Source organism: Bombus vosnesenskii, unplaced genomic scaffold (assembly GCF_011952255.1).
Source record: "Bombus vosnesenskii isolate JDL3184/JDL3185 unplaced genomic scaffold, Bvos_JDL3184-5_v1.1 scf7180000013309, whole genome shotgun sequence".
NCBI classification, from domain to species: domain Eukaryota; kingdom Metazoa; phylum Arthropoda; class Insecta; order Hymenoptera; family Apidae; genus Bombus; species Bombus vosnesenskii.
The window spans coordinates 2,793,130-2,805,578 of NW_022882958.1; the positions used below are offsets into that span (position 1 = coordinate 2,793,130).

The 12,449-nt window shown below is 41.5% G+C and overlaps 6 non-coding genes across 6 annotated transcripts; all 6 read left to right on the forward strand.

The window, feature by feature from the left end:
• Positions 1–9,693: 9,693 nt before the first annotated feature.
• On the forward strand, positions 9,694–9,765 carry Trnag-ucc. Its single transcript has one exon. It is a non-coding gene; the product is annotated as a tRNA-Gly (tRNA).
• A 261-nt stretch (positions 9,766–10,026) lies between these two features.
• Trnag-ucc lies at positions 10,027–10,098 on the forward strand. The gene has a single exon. It is a non-coding gene; the product is annotated as a tRNA-Gly (tRNA).
• Positions 10,099–11,132: 1,034 nt separating this feature from the next.
• On the forward strand, positions 11,133–11,204 carry Trnag-ucc. Its single transcript has one exon. It is a non-coding gene; the product is annotated as a tRNA-Gly (tRNA).
• Positions 11,205–11,471: 267 nt separating this feature from the next.
• On the forward strand, positions 11,472–11,543 carry Trnag-ucc. Its single transcript has one exon. It is a non-coding gene; the product is annotated as a tRNA-Gly (tRNA).
• Positions 11,544–11,628: 85 nt separating this feature from the next.
• On the forward strand, positions 11,629–11,700 carry Trnag-ucc. The gene has a single exon. It is a non-coding gene; the product is annotated as a tRNA-Gly (tRNA).
• Positions 11,701–11,787: 87 nt separating this feature from the next.
• Positions 11,788–11,859, forward strand: Trnag-ccc. Its single transcript has one exon. It is a non-coding gene; the product is annotated as a tRNA-Gly (tRNA).
• Positions 11,860–12,449: the final 590 nt, after the last annotated feature.

Here is a 12,449-nt window from a genome sequence, read left to right on the forward strand (position 1 = left end):
TGAAACGATTGTTACACAGTTACGTTCTTAATAATTTCTCGTTTCAACTTTCTGCTACGCGTTACACTCCATGTCATTTCTATCTCTCAAAATGAGAGCAGAATTGAAACGAACGACACAATCGAGAACAGTGGCAGAATTAACACGTTGACAGAATCGTGTTCATCGATCCGGACATCGTTCGGAATTCCATCAGAAAGTTCCTTCGACGCGAATATTCGCGGGGGATATTTTCGGTAGCAGGAGACAATCCCCGAAAGTAGATGGTCGAAACTCGTTCGAAGCGGATCGAAACCTCCCCTTTCTATCCGCGACGTGTCGACGAGGCGCTCCGAGTTATTTCAATAAAGCAAATGGAATAGGCTTCGCCGAGGTGGTATATCTTCCCATAGAATGGCGAAGAGGAGGCCGATCGACGCGTAGGGGTGGGCAGAACTGCGAGCTATGATGGAGCCGTCAGTACATCGTGATCCACGCATCATCAACATTGACGACCTCCGTCCGCTTTTTGGCCCCGGCGAAAACCTTCCCCTTCCTCGGGGCCATTGCGCCAGTTTACGAGCCTGCGGGGATCTGTCTCTCTTTCCGCCCTTCTCGCCAAAGCTGGTAGCTTGCTGCTATACGTGGGACGGCTGTCTCTGATCGTGTGTTCGTTGTTCGACGACCATGTCGGTTCCTCGAGAACCTCGAATATTCTCGGTACATCACGTGACGTCATCCTGCGCTAAATCACCCTTCACGCCTTGTTAAGTCGCGCCAACGTACCGTTTTACGGTTTCTCTCTGCACCGCTCGCCAATTGCCAATTGTTAATTAGCATTGTCGCGGAGAAAGGCCAACCAAGAGGGTGTCTAGTCGAGGATGTACACCGGGGAGATTTACGCGGTAGAGTTGCTAACAGGACGAGCGTACATCCGCCTTTATCCGAAGCGTACTGACAATACGTGTACGCTGAGTACGCCTCTGTTCGTACGTATTAGGACATATTCTGACTCTACGTAGGATGTGGTAATTGGTCCAAGTTATCGAGGAAACGATTAGTCGATTATTATCAAGAATTTTGCATTTGTCTATCTATTTATCGATGTAAGAATTGTTGGAAGGTATTCGTAGAAGCTTCAATGGGGAAATGATAAGTTAAGAATTGCACGTTGTACCTAATGATTCTTCGATCGAAACTTCGTTGAAATGATTTTGCATGTATTAGAAAATTCAGAGAAAATTTGCAGCAAAATCTGAACGTGGATGGAAGAATCGATAGACCAGATGTCACGATTGGTTGAAACAATGATCGGGAAACGCAATGGACATAAACGAGAAAATATCTAATCTCATTATTGCATAAGATTTTTATTACAATATCGAATATATGGATTCTTTGCTTAACTTAAGATTTCACAATCCATATCTATCTCGATCCGACATTTCAAACGATATTTTAATAATTTCACAATAATACCCATTCAAGAGTCGCGTTATTCCGTGTAGGTGCCAATACCTACGAGGTATAATATCGTATCCCTTTAACGTTGCATAACGCGACGTAAAATGGTAAGCGTTCGAAGGTTCCTTGTTATAATAATACAGTAGAAATGTAAAGAAAAAAAATGGTATTTTTTTTTTTTGGTAATGGACACAAAAGGCGAACGAACATAATAATAGTACAGGGTGTACCGTTGTCATCCGTTGTTGAAGGTACATACGGGGTTTCACGTGACCCGTGAAACGGACATTAAGTACGTTTAAAAAGTGAAAGCATAAAAGAGCGAACAAGAAGTAACTCGCCAGTAAATTAATAATTCATCGACAATTAGAGCTCCGCAGGTGGTCGGTATAAAATGCAAGGCAGCATATGTTTGCCCTGGTGAATCATAGTGGAATTAGCATAACTAACGCGCCACGAAAACATTAGCATATTCGTGTCGATAGGCGTATATAGGGATCTTGCATGTCAGCCGCTCGTCGTGCACTTCTGCCGGCGCCTCGGAACCATCGTACCAGGAAACATCTTTTTCCTACATTTATACCCCGGCCATTTTGCATCTAATTTCCTGCTTAACCATCCCTCGTTCTCTCGTCGACATCGACATCCTTTTTATCGCCGTATTTTCGCGCCTTTCATCCGTCTGCTTTCGTCCCGCGTATCGAGATCGCGTCGCTGGCGAGATCGATACGCTCGAACGAGGCACGGTGCGAGTTTTAAACTCTAACGTGACGAAAATGAACGCGAGCTTTTCTCTTTTCCCTTCCCCTCGACACCGGCACGATGACTTCGTCGGTTTGTCCAACAAACAGACTGTGTTACATCGTGTTACAACGATCGGCAGCCGGCGTCGAAACGAGAAATTTCACGCCGCGTGGCAATGTTTTAGCGACGTAGTAAATCGACGTGGCCCGCGGTACCGACTGCGAGCTTTAATTACCAAATTCTGAATATAGGCACGCATTGGCCTCCGCACCGCTTCGTGCATGGACGGCCGGCCGTCGATTCCCGCGGGGCATAGCGGCTCGAACGACCGAGCAAACGGGCTTCAATCGTTCTCTGCGTGTACTCTCTCGATTTCGCGGAACGTGGAGCACAGAACGAAACAGCCGCGAACGAAACGCGAGAGGAATGACTGCGAGCTATGGCCGAGAGACGCGATCGCAACCCCGCAACGCGTATACCGGTCGAACGAGCCTGCATTTCGCTGTTGCTCGGTACCAGGCGTTGCTTCTGTCCAGAGAATACAGTGCATGCGTAATTAATGAAACCAATCAGGTCGCGCCCGTGGCCGTGGAAATTCGTTAAATTTAATTGGACGCAACTAATCGTCACGCCGTCGATAGTCGAGAAGAAAGGGTGCCGTGCTAAACGCATCGAACGAGGGAAGAGACGCGAGCCTGTCCGTCAGGAAAACTGGATGGACGCAACGAAATCCGCAGGGATTCGCAACTCAACGGAGAAGCAGGGGAACCTTCTGGATCGAACAAAGAAACGCGCGGAACGCGTGAAGTTACGGGCGCGTTTATCGCGCGTTGAAACGAGCATCGGACGAAATGGCAGAAATCCTTTAACGAGCGGTCAAGGAAATTCAGCGTACCGTTGCGGTGCACGAAACGGCGCGAAGAGGTCAAGTCGTGGAATTCGAGGATCGTTAAAAGCGACTGTGCTAAAGTGACTAGGAAACGCGCGAGTCTCGGTAGGAAGGTTCTTATCGAAACAGGAAAGACGAGAGAAAAATGCGTCGGTCAACGATAATCCGCTAGATATTTATTGTGCTTACGTCGTTGATTTTGTTTTCTTTGAAGATAAATATTTGACGCGTTTCGTATAACAGGATGAACAAAACTGTGCTCCGCGTAATGCATCGATGTAAGCTATTAATTAATCGTGAATTTACGAGTGCAAACGTTGATCCCATTAAATTAAATTGGCATCGCGGCGACGATACTAATCCGAGCGTGGAATATCTGCGCGCTAGCAGGATAACGCGATCCGCGTTGTAAATGCGTGGCTCGCGATCAACGCGCTCGGATGATCGTAAATTTTTGAATTAATGCCGCATTAAGGACGCGCGTTGCATCGATCGAGAACGTAGTGACGCGGCATCGAGCGTTACGCACGTGTGTATCGACATTAATCTGCTTCTCGAATAACAACGTTTCACGGTTCGGTCGCGGTGCCTCCCAGGAACGACCGTTCCGAGCAGAGAGTCGACGCAGTACAGAGCAGCGAGTCGTTCGGAATTCAGTCGACACTGAAATATCGCGTTTCCAACTAAATCTGGCCGAATCTAATTTTACGGGACCCATGTGCATTAGCGGATTAATGCACTCTATTCCTGCCGGACCAGGCGATGAGGTGTATTTGCATGACATTATACTTGCGCCTTCCCTCCCCTACGACCCTTATCCGGGCCTCTTCAATCCCATCTCTAATTATTCGTGTAACGCCCGCCACGAGTCCTATTGCGCAGGTGATAATCATATTACCATCCTATCAACGTTATTGCCATTCCTAGTCGCATACCACGATCACACTATTTGAAGTGCTTAGACTAGTGGCGATCGATCAACCCCTAAGAGGTTCGAATTTACCCTCTCACAATCGGTCTGGTCTTTGAAGAGAAGGAATAGGGTGAGAGAAGTAGCGAACAGAGAGGATCAGACAATGGACGAACACCGAATATCCTATTAACTCGAACGATATTTATTTCAGTTTACTCGTCTTCCTCCCCTTCTATCGTCTCTCCTTTTTCTCTACGATTCTCCACCCCAGTTATATTCGAACGCGAATTCCTATCCCGCCATAACGAACAAACAAAACGTAAATAAATAACGACAGAGAGAGGGCAACGAACTCGCGTTTGGCAAGTTTTGCCTGGAAGTTCTGTGAAACTGGTGCGCGAAGCTATCGCGGCTGAACCGGAAAGGAACGAATGTTAGATACGCCGTATAACTTTCGAGTAATCTCGCGTTGTCGAGGCGGGATATAAATTCGCGGGCGAAAACGAAAGAACGCAAGTCTCTCTCTCTCTTCCTCTATCAGCCCCTTCTACCTCCGTACAAACTCCGTCGTTTGATCGTCGGCAGTTGGATCGAGTGGAAGGAAAGCAAATAATCGACCTGTGTAATTCTTCCTGGACGAACGGCGCAGCGTGTTTGCGCCTCCGCTTAGGCAACTGGCTCGTCGCACGAGTATACGCGATCCCGCACACGCGATATGCAAATGCGCGGATTACCCGCCTCTCGACGCTGTAAATCACACAACCTCGCTGTTTTTCCAGTAAGATCTTTTCATAATTAAAGAATAGACCTGCCATGATAAACACGGTATCTTAGTCAGGGTCCGTAATTTTATCGCAACGATCGAGATTACTTTGTTTATCGGTCGCGCCTTTGTCATTACCGTCTACAGGTGATGAGAAATACTTTCATGACATTTGTCACGAAATATAATACTTGTTGACCCTTTTGCTGCGTAGTACCCATGATGGCACACTCGTCGTAACGAGTTTAGATCGTTATTAAAATCGTGTACTCTATACAATGCACAGCTCGTGGCGCCATATTTCCTTGAACGAGCGCGTTTCTCTCTTTAATTAAATACCTGCCACCTTAATAACTGGAAGGGTCTATCGATCACCTCGCAGAGTTAGTACGTACCGTGGGCGTTTCGTGTGGCGGGAAAATGGTAGCGACGCGATGCGTATCTTCTAACGACATGGTTGCAACAGTGAATCCGCGACAAATTAATCGGGCAAGTAACCAATGCACAGCTAATTCGGGCTGAGCGCCAAATGCTGTTTCTAACGTAATCGAATTTGCAGCTTGTCTCGCATGCAGCGGAAACCACCGTGCTCGCCTGTACGCGTCAGCGTCCAATGAACGGCTATAGTAATCGAATAATTCATTTTCGCAATCTCGTATCGTGGGACAATAACGACACCGGTTACGTCAGCGACTCCGTTTATTCAGGAATGATTTAATCTTTTAACGAACCAACGATCGTTGGCTCCAGTTTGATATTTCGCTGGTTGGTCAAAGCTATTGCGGTCACGCGCAAGGATATCGAGAACGTGTTGGACCAAGTTTCGAGAATATCACTTTGATTCCGAGTCCCAATAAATGTACATATCGTTTAACCGTTCAAATGTTTTAACCGCGGACAAAACGATAAACGAAACTTTCTCTCGTTGTATGTTAATCATCGATTAATAATACGATGCTTCGTTTGTAAAAGTTTGTATGAACGGCATTTGTATTCAATCGCGTATAACGATGGAGTTGATTTTACGAAGTCGAAGCAGCCGAAGCGACTAAGAGCTATTTCGTGCTATCGGCAGATTTCAAACTTTTTTCATTTTTAGGGATAAAGCAAGGTTTGTTCTCCCGAAGTTTAAAGAATGGACGCATCATTCTGAAAGGGTAAAGCAGTTTAATTTACGAACGGAGAACAATGGTTCACGTGTGCTTATTAAGCTGCGGCATTCAAACGTCGTTATTACCGTGCGCTGATATTAATCGTGCAGATTTCATTTTTATACAACTAATCGCTCGTTTCAATAAGCATGCGTATTTTAGTTTCAAAAGATAAAAGTCTGCAGTTGCGTGCCATTTTGCACGTGTCACGGATAATGTCCAGTATACCGCGATACGCTGTTTTCGAATTTCCCGCGATAAATCACTGTCACTCGCGACGATGAAGACGATTTATGTGAAATTAATTGCAAAAAAATTATGTTGTAACTAAGATTTGACTACCGACCATAAAATATAAATAATTTTCGTGATTGATGTACATATTTTATATTTAACAGAGAAAATTAATAAATGCACGTGTAGTATGACGCGTGGCGTAATCGTTTCTTTTCGGACTTTCATTCTCTCTGTCTTTGCACGTTCTCTGCGTTCGAATTTTTATGAACTGCATTTTCGTGCTGTTAACTCGAACAAGAAGAGCGTCATCATACGTTGGTGACGGGGCCCCCACGGAAGTATATCCGTCGCACGAATATGTGCGACGTGGCGATTGTAACGTCAATTCACATCAGAGACCAGGTCACACACCGTGGACAGGATGGCACCCAGATGTCTGCACATCCTTGGCGCGTACCCTCGATAGTCTCAAGTACCTCGGAATTTTCATAGTTAAGGTCCTTCGGACCAAGCGAATATTTCTTGTCTTAGATTTCCTTTACGTTTATTGTCTACCACGTGTTAGCATAGAAAGTTGGTTTTCTTCGCATCTGGTATGTTCCGTTAGCAACTTTCTCGCGAGGGCGGCTAAAATCCTTCCTGGTCCACCAACCGTCTTATTATCCAAACGGAGACGGTGTCTACTGCCTTCGCTTCCTTAACCAAAATTGTCATCGACAAATCCGATAGTCCCGTGTCCTTAGACACACCCACCCTTAGCCTTCCTCAGACACGGTATCGTCGGTAAAACTCGCTTATTCTGTATCCTCAGAATAGTCGACATATCTTTACCGGTCTCTACCCTTATAACAGTCGCGTACCTAACGTATCGTCGTAACTAAGTCTTACATAACGTGATTGGAGTGAATTGTGATTTACGTTGATTCGGTGTGTGTTACATTGTGATTGCTAAATTCACAATAAAGCTTAATTAAAACAAAATTAATAGTTGTGTTACGACTCAGCTATATTATTTCATCAACCAACCCTTAAGTTTACGTGACACGACGAACGTGTTAACATGATGTGTGTAACGCAGAAGATAGATTTTGTGTTTCTCATTGGCCGGTTTGCGGGTTTGAAAGTGGACCTTCGAGCCTTTTCATCTCTTGTAGGGGAAATTGTTAGGAACAAATACAGTCTATTGTTCCGTATTTTCTTTGACGAGTGACATCCTTATGGTAGAATGCCTTGACACAAACCATGTGTCCCAACATCTGGGTTTCGAGCGAACAGTCATAAACCATGGCTCGCTAAGAACGTTCCTGCACACTTGAACGGGTTAATATACAATATTCAATTCTTCTTTTCTTTTTTTTTTAGTTGGAATTAGTTTGCAATCAATTCTTATTTAGAATTATAAGTAAATTATTCTGGCGTGGTACTATAACGTGAATAATAAATGATTATCGTATGTTTGATTCTAGCTGAATCTAACGTTCAATATTTGAAACTGAACTGATAATTGCAATTTTGTATTATTTAACTAAAGTTTTTCTAGCGACGTTTAATTAATTATTTAATTATTTAACCCAGAAATGAAATCCTTATGTTATATCTCCATAAGTTTTAGTGATTGGTATTGTTTTCTAAAGAATTTTTCTTCGGAAAGTAATGCTACTTATACAAGGTTTAAGATGCTTGCAGTTCCTAGATCATGTTATCAGCAAATGATAAATAAAATAAGACAGTAGCCATGTAAAATTTCGTAACATGTATCTATATAGTAAATGAATAGAGCATGACAATATTTATGTGAAATAAGATAGTTGATAATTGATACAAAGGTAATTAAAGAACAGATCCATGGATTTTTTTTTTATTATTTAATTTGTACTTCACAATGCGCCCAGCTGGACATTTGGTAAATTTTTCTAACTAACGGTAATAACACGTGGGTGGCTACCCCCAGTGGGATACCATCTTCGAGTTTGCCTATTTTATTTCTTTAGTGAGGTCAGTGAGTTGTTTTTTTTTTAGTCTTCATCCATAGATTTTCTCAATGTGAGAATTGATTGTAAAGAACTTGTAAATAAAAAAAAATTTCATAGATGTGTCAAGAATACTTGGTACTTGATGAGACACATGAAAGCAAGCTGTTTAGAGTATGTCGGAGATGAGAGGACACCGGAGCCTCCCCTCCGAAACTTTGGGAAAATCCATAAAAATTGTAATTAAAGTTTACAGCTGTAATTAAACAATTTGCCGTTATTCTACCCAATTGTATTTATTTGAGATTTGCGACAATGAGCTTGGACTCAAGGCGACAAGTTGCCGAACGTAGCTGCGGTCAACGGGACGAACGCTCCGTCTAACATAGTAAAATATTTCAACGGTTCCCTCGGACAAAATGATTACCAGATGTCGATGCACCTACACAGCATTAGTTCAGCCATCCTAAGGACTCGCGATGAACCTTAGGATTTTGTTAAGTAAGGTTCTTCGAACGGACAAGCAGCCTTTGTCCCAAATTGACCAATTAACAGCAGCGTCAATTTCCCTCACTTTCCAAATGAAGACATCTCTCCACGAATCCGAGGATTTCGTGCTCTTAGACACACCCCATCATAGTTTCCCTCGACAGCGCCACCTGACGGAAAGTCACTTTTCGCTGTTACGCGCTCTTGTACGAGTTAACTAACGTCTTGCTGGGTAACCATTAGAACTTGGACTTGGACGAAGAAACAAGCCCACTAACCCGTTGACCGCGGATGCGTTATCGAGTCTTAGACCAGAGTCACAAGTACCTAACCATCCTGAGTCTGCGCCAACTTTGTAACATTTTTATCTGTGTCAATAAACGTCCCTTCAGTGGTGTAAAAAGATGGATTGCTCCAGTGAAGAATCATTACCTATCCCAAGCCCTCACCATGAGAGCGACTCAGGCCCGGATTCCGATCGTGATTCGACAAGTATTTGAGTTATCGAATGAACAAAGAGTCTACAGCTACCCAAAGTTTTAGGAACATGTGCATCGAACGTAAGAAATAAGAAAGTAGAGTAGAAGGGGATATACTTGTAGGAATCAGTCAGAGCTAACAACTGTAATTCGAAAGAGAGAATTTGTTTTTTTTTTATTTGGTAGAATTTTTACAATCAATTCTCATTGAGCATTATAAGTAAATTATTTTGGCGTGGTACTGTAACTTGGATTATAAGTGTTCATAGTATGAGAGAATTTTTGGAAGTGAAAAATGAAAAATAGTTTTTTTTTTTTAACTGTTTATTAAAAACCCAATATACAATTTTGAATACAATTATAGTGTTCACAATAAACGGTGAATTTATATAATGGTATCTTAGGCAAAGGTACCGATACGCAACGGTACGACGTAGCCATGCTGTAATATGTGTCGACGCTTTACATTTTTCGTGTTGAATATATCTTTTGGTTTAAGCCGCTGGAGGAGCGGAGCTTCTATGTGATTGAAAAATAGAGTAAAAGCTTTGATTTGATTAAATTTCCAAATACGGCTCCCATAGAATTTCTCTATGTGAAATTCTTCCATCAACTGCGATGGTGGTGTAATGGCCAGCATAGTTGCCTTCCAAGCAGTTGATCCGGGTTCGATTCCCGGCCATCGCAGGTTTATTTTACTTTCACCAAGCTTAAATTTTTTTTATTTAAGTCGCTTTATCTACAGGCAGTAAATATCCTTAAAAGCGTAGGACTTCAACTACGATGGTGGTGCAATAGTGAGCGTAGTTGTCTTCCAAGCAGTTAATCCGGGTTTGGTTCCCGGTCATCGCAGTGGTTTGTTTTTTAGTTTTGAAACTTGTATTTTTTCTTCGAATAGTTCGTTTTTCCTTACCAGTGCCTTTTTGTTTGAACGATAACATTTCAACTGCGATGGTGGTGTAATGGTCAGCATAGTTGCCTTCCAAGCAGTTGATCCGGGTTCGATTCCCGGCCATCGCAGGTTTATTTTTTATTTTTTAAATTTGTATTCTTTATTTAAATACATAATTAGTTTATTCCCATTATTATCTTTTTATTTAAACAACAATGTTTCAACTGCGATGGCGGTGTAATGGTCATTTTCCATAGCCTTCGCAGATGACTTAATCATCTACGTAGCAGGCCGCAAAACCAAAACAATAAGAACGGAACTCTAAGAACTTTTTGACAAAATTAACGATTACTACTATACATGAAAACTAACAATCAATGCAAACAAATGCGAAAACATACTATTTAGACCCAAGTCAAGTGCCCAATAGAAAGAGAACACTGTAAAAAATTTCAACTAAGAGAAAAAGCAAACGAAGGGGAGCTCGTACCACATAAAAATTGCGTAAAATATTTAGGCGTAAATATAGACGACATATTAAACTTCAAGCAGCACATCGAAATTCAACTTTCCAAAACCAGCAAAATTCTGGAAAACAAAAAGATTATTTTACTCCAAACATCTCAACAGCAAAGTAAAAAACCTATGCAACCCAGCACTAATCAGACCGATCATAAACTATGGCTGCCCAATCTGGTACAACATATCAGCTTCCCAAATGGAAAAAATTCGCATATTCGAAAGAAAATGCACCAGGGCTTGCCTGAGTACTTACAGATCCGAACACAGCGGATTCAAAAAATATATGGAAAATAAAAGAATCTACGACTTAGCCAATATCCACCGCATCGACTGTCACATCTTAAAACTAACAAGAAACCACTTCGCGCAAGCTGCAAAGATAAAAGAAAACAGATTAATCTTCGGTTACTTCTTTCCAAACGACTCATATTACAAAAATACACTGACAACAGGTTACATCCTCCCCGAAGCGTTTTTATATTTAGACGAAAGAAACCTCCTCCAAGACCAAAATAATGTCCCAATAATCTACCATATAAAAAGAAAAATAGGATTAAAACAATACTCTACTATATAAATATTTTATTTTATGCAATTACAATTAGTTCTTCTGATATTCCAAATAAACTGCATTCATACTGCGATGGTGGTGTAATGGTCAGCATAGTTGCCTTCCAAGCAGTTGATCCGGGTTCGATTCCCGGCCATCGCAGGGTTTATTTTTTTATTTTTGAAATTTGTATTTTTGTTCAAATACATAATTAGTTCATTCCCATTATTGTCTTTTTATTTAAACAACAATGTTTCAAGTGCGATGGTGCTGTAATGGTCAGCATAGTTTCCTTCCAAGCAGTCGATCTGGGTTTGATTCCCGGCCATCGCAGTGGTTTGTTTTTCATTCTTGAAACTTATATTTTTTCTTCGAATAGTTTGTTTATTCCCACCAGTGTCTTTTTGTTTGAACAATAACCTTTCAACTGCGATGGTGGTGTAATGGTCAGCATAGTTGCCTTCCAAGCAGTTGATCCGGGTTCGATTCCCGGCCATCGCAGAGATTTATTTTACCTTCAAACGATTTTCTATTTTATGGATTTACAGTAGTTTTTCTGATAATCCGTACAACTAGTATTCATACTGCGATGGTGGTGTAATGGTCAGCATAGTTGCCTTCCAAGCAGTTGATCCGGGTTCGATTCCCGGCCATCGCAGGGATTTATTTTACTTTTGTACGATATTCTATTTTATGTAATTACGATAGTTTTTTTTTAATATTTCAAATAAATAGTATTTATACTGCGATGGTGGTGTAATGGTCAGCATAGTTGCTTCCCAAGCAGTTGATCCGGGTTCGATTCCCGGCTATCGCAGGGGTTTATTTTTGAAGATTTTTACCGTATAATTTTTTGTATTAATAATAACAAGAACTTCGTAATAATTTCCTAAAAGTTTATTATAATTATTTTGTAGCAATAAGAATATTTTACTAACCTCGAATGTGTCGTATTCAAAGAAGTTGTGAACTTCTTTAATAAGGCTATACATTCGATTTCGGTAAGATACTATAACAAAATATTTGATTAAAAAAATATGGAGGTAATACTGAACATTTTTTATGAATAACAAATGTAGCAAAAAAATATTTGTAATTGTCTTATGGAAATTTTACTTCTGCGATATATCACGTGTAACAAAAACCGTGTTTCCTAACTTTTTCGTTACATTTCTGCATTTCAATCATATTTTTGATCATCTTAAATGTTTAAATGTTCCTATTATCTACATTTTTTAACACTATCGTAATGGTTTTCGTTGAGAGAACTTTTGAAAAGTAACAGAATTGGCGGGAAACTGTCATTGTGTGATAGCAACAACCAATCAAGTAACTATGAGTTCGATTTGTAGATTTGGCAACAATGGCAACGACGCTGCTTGACTCAGGCACGCGGTAATAGTCATT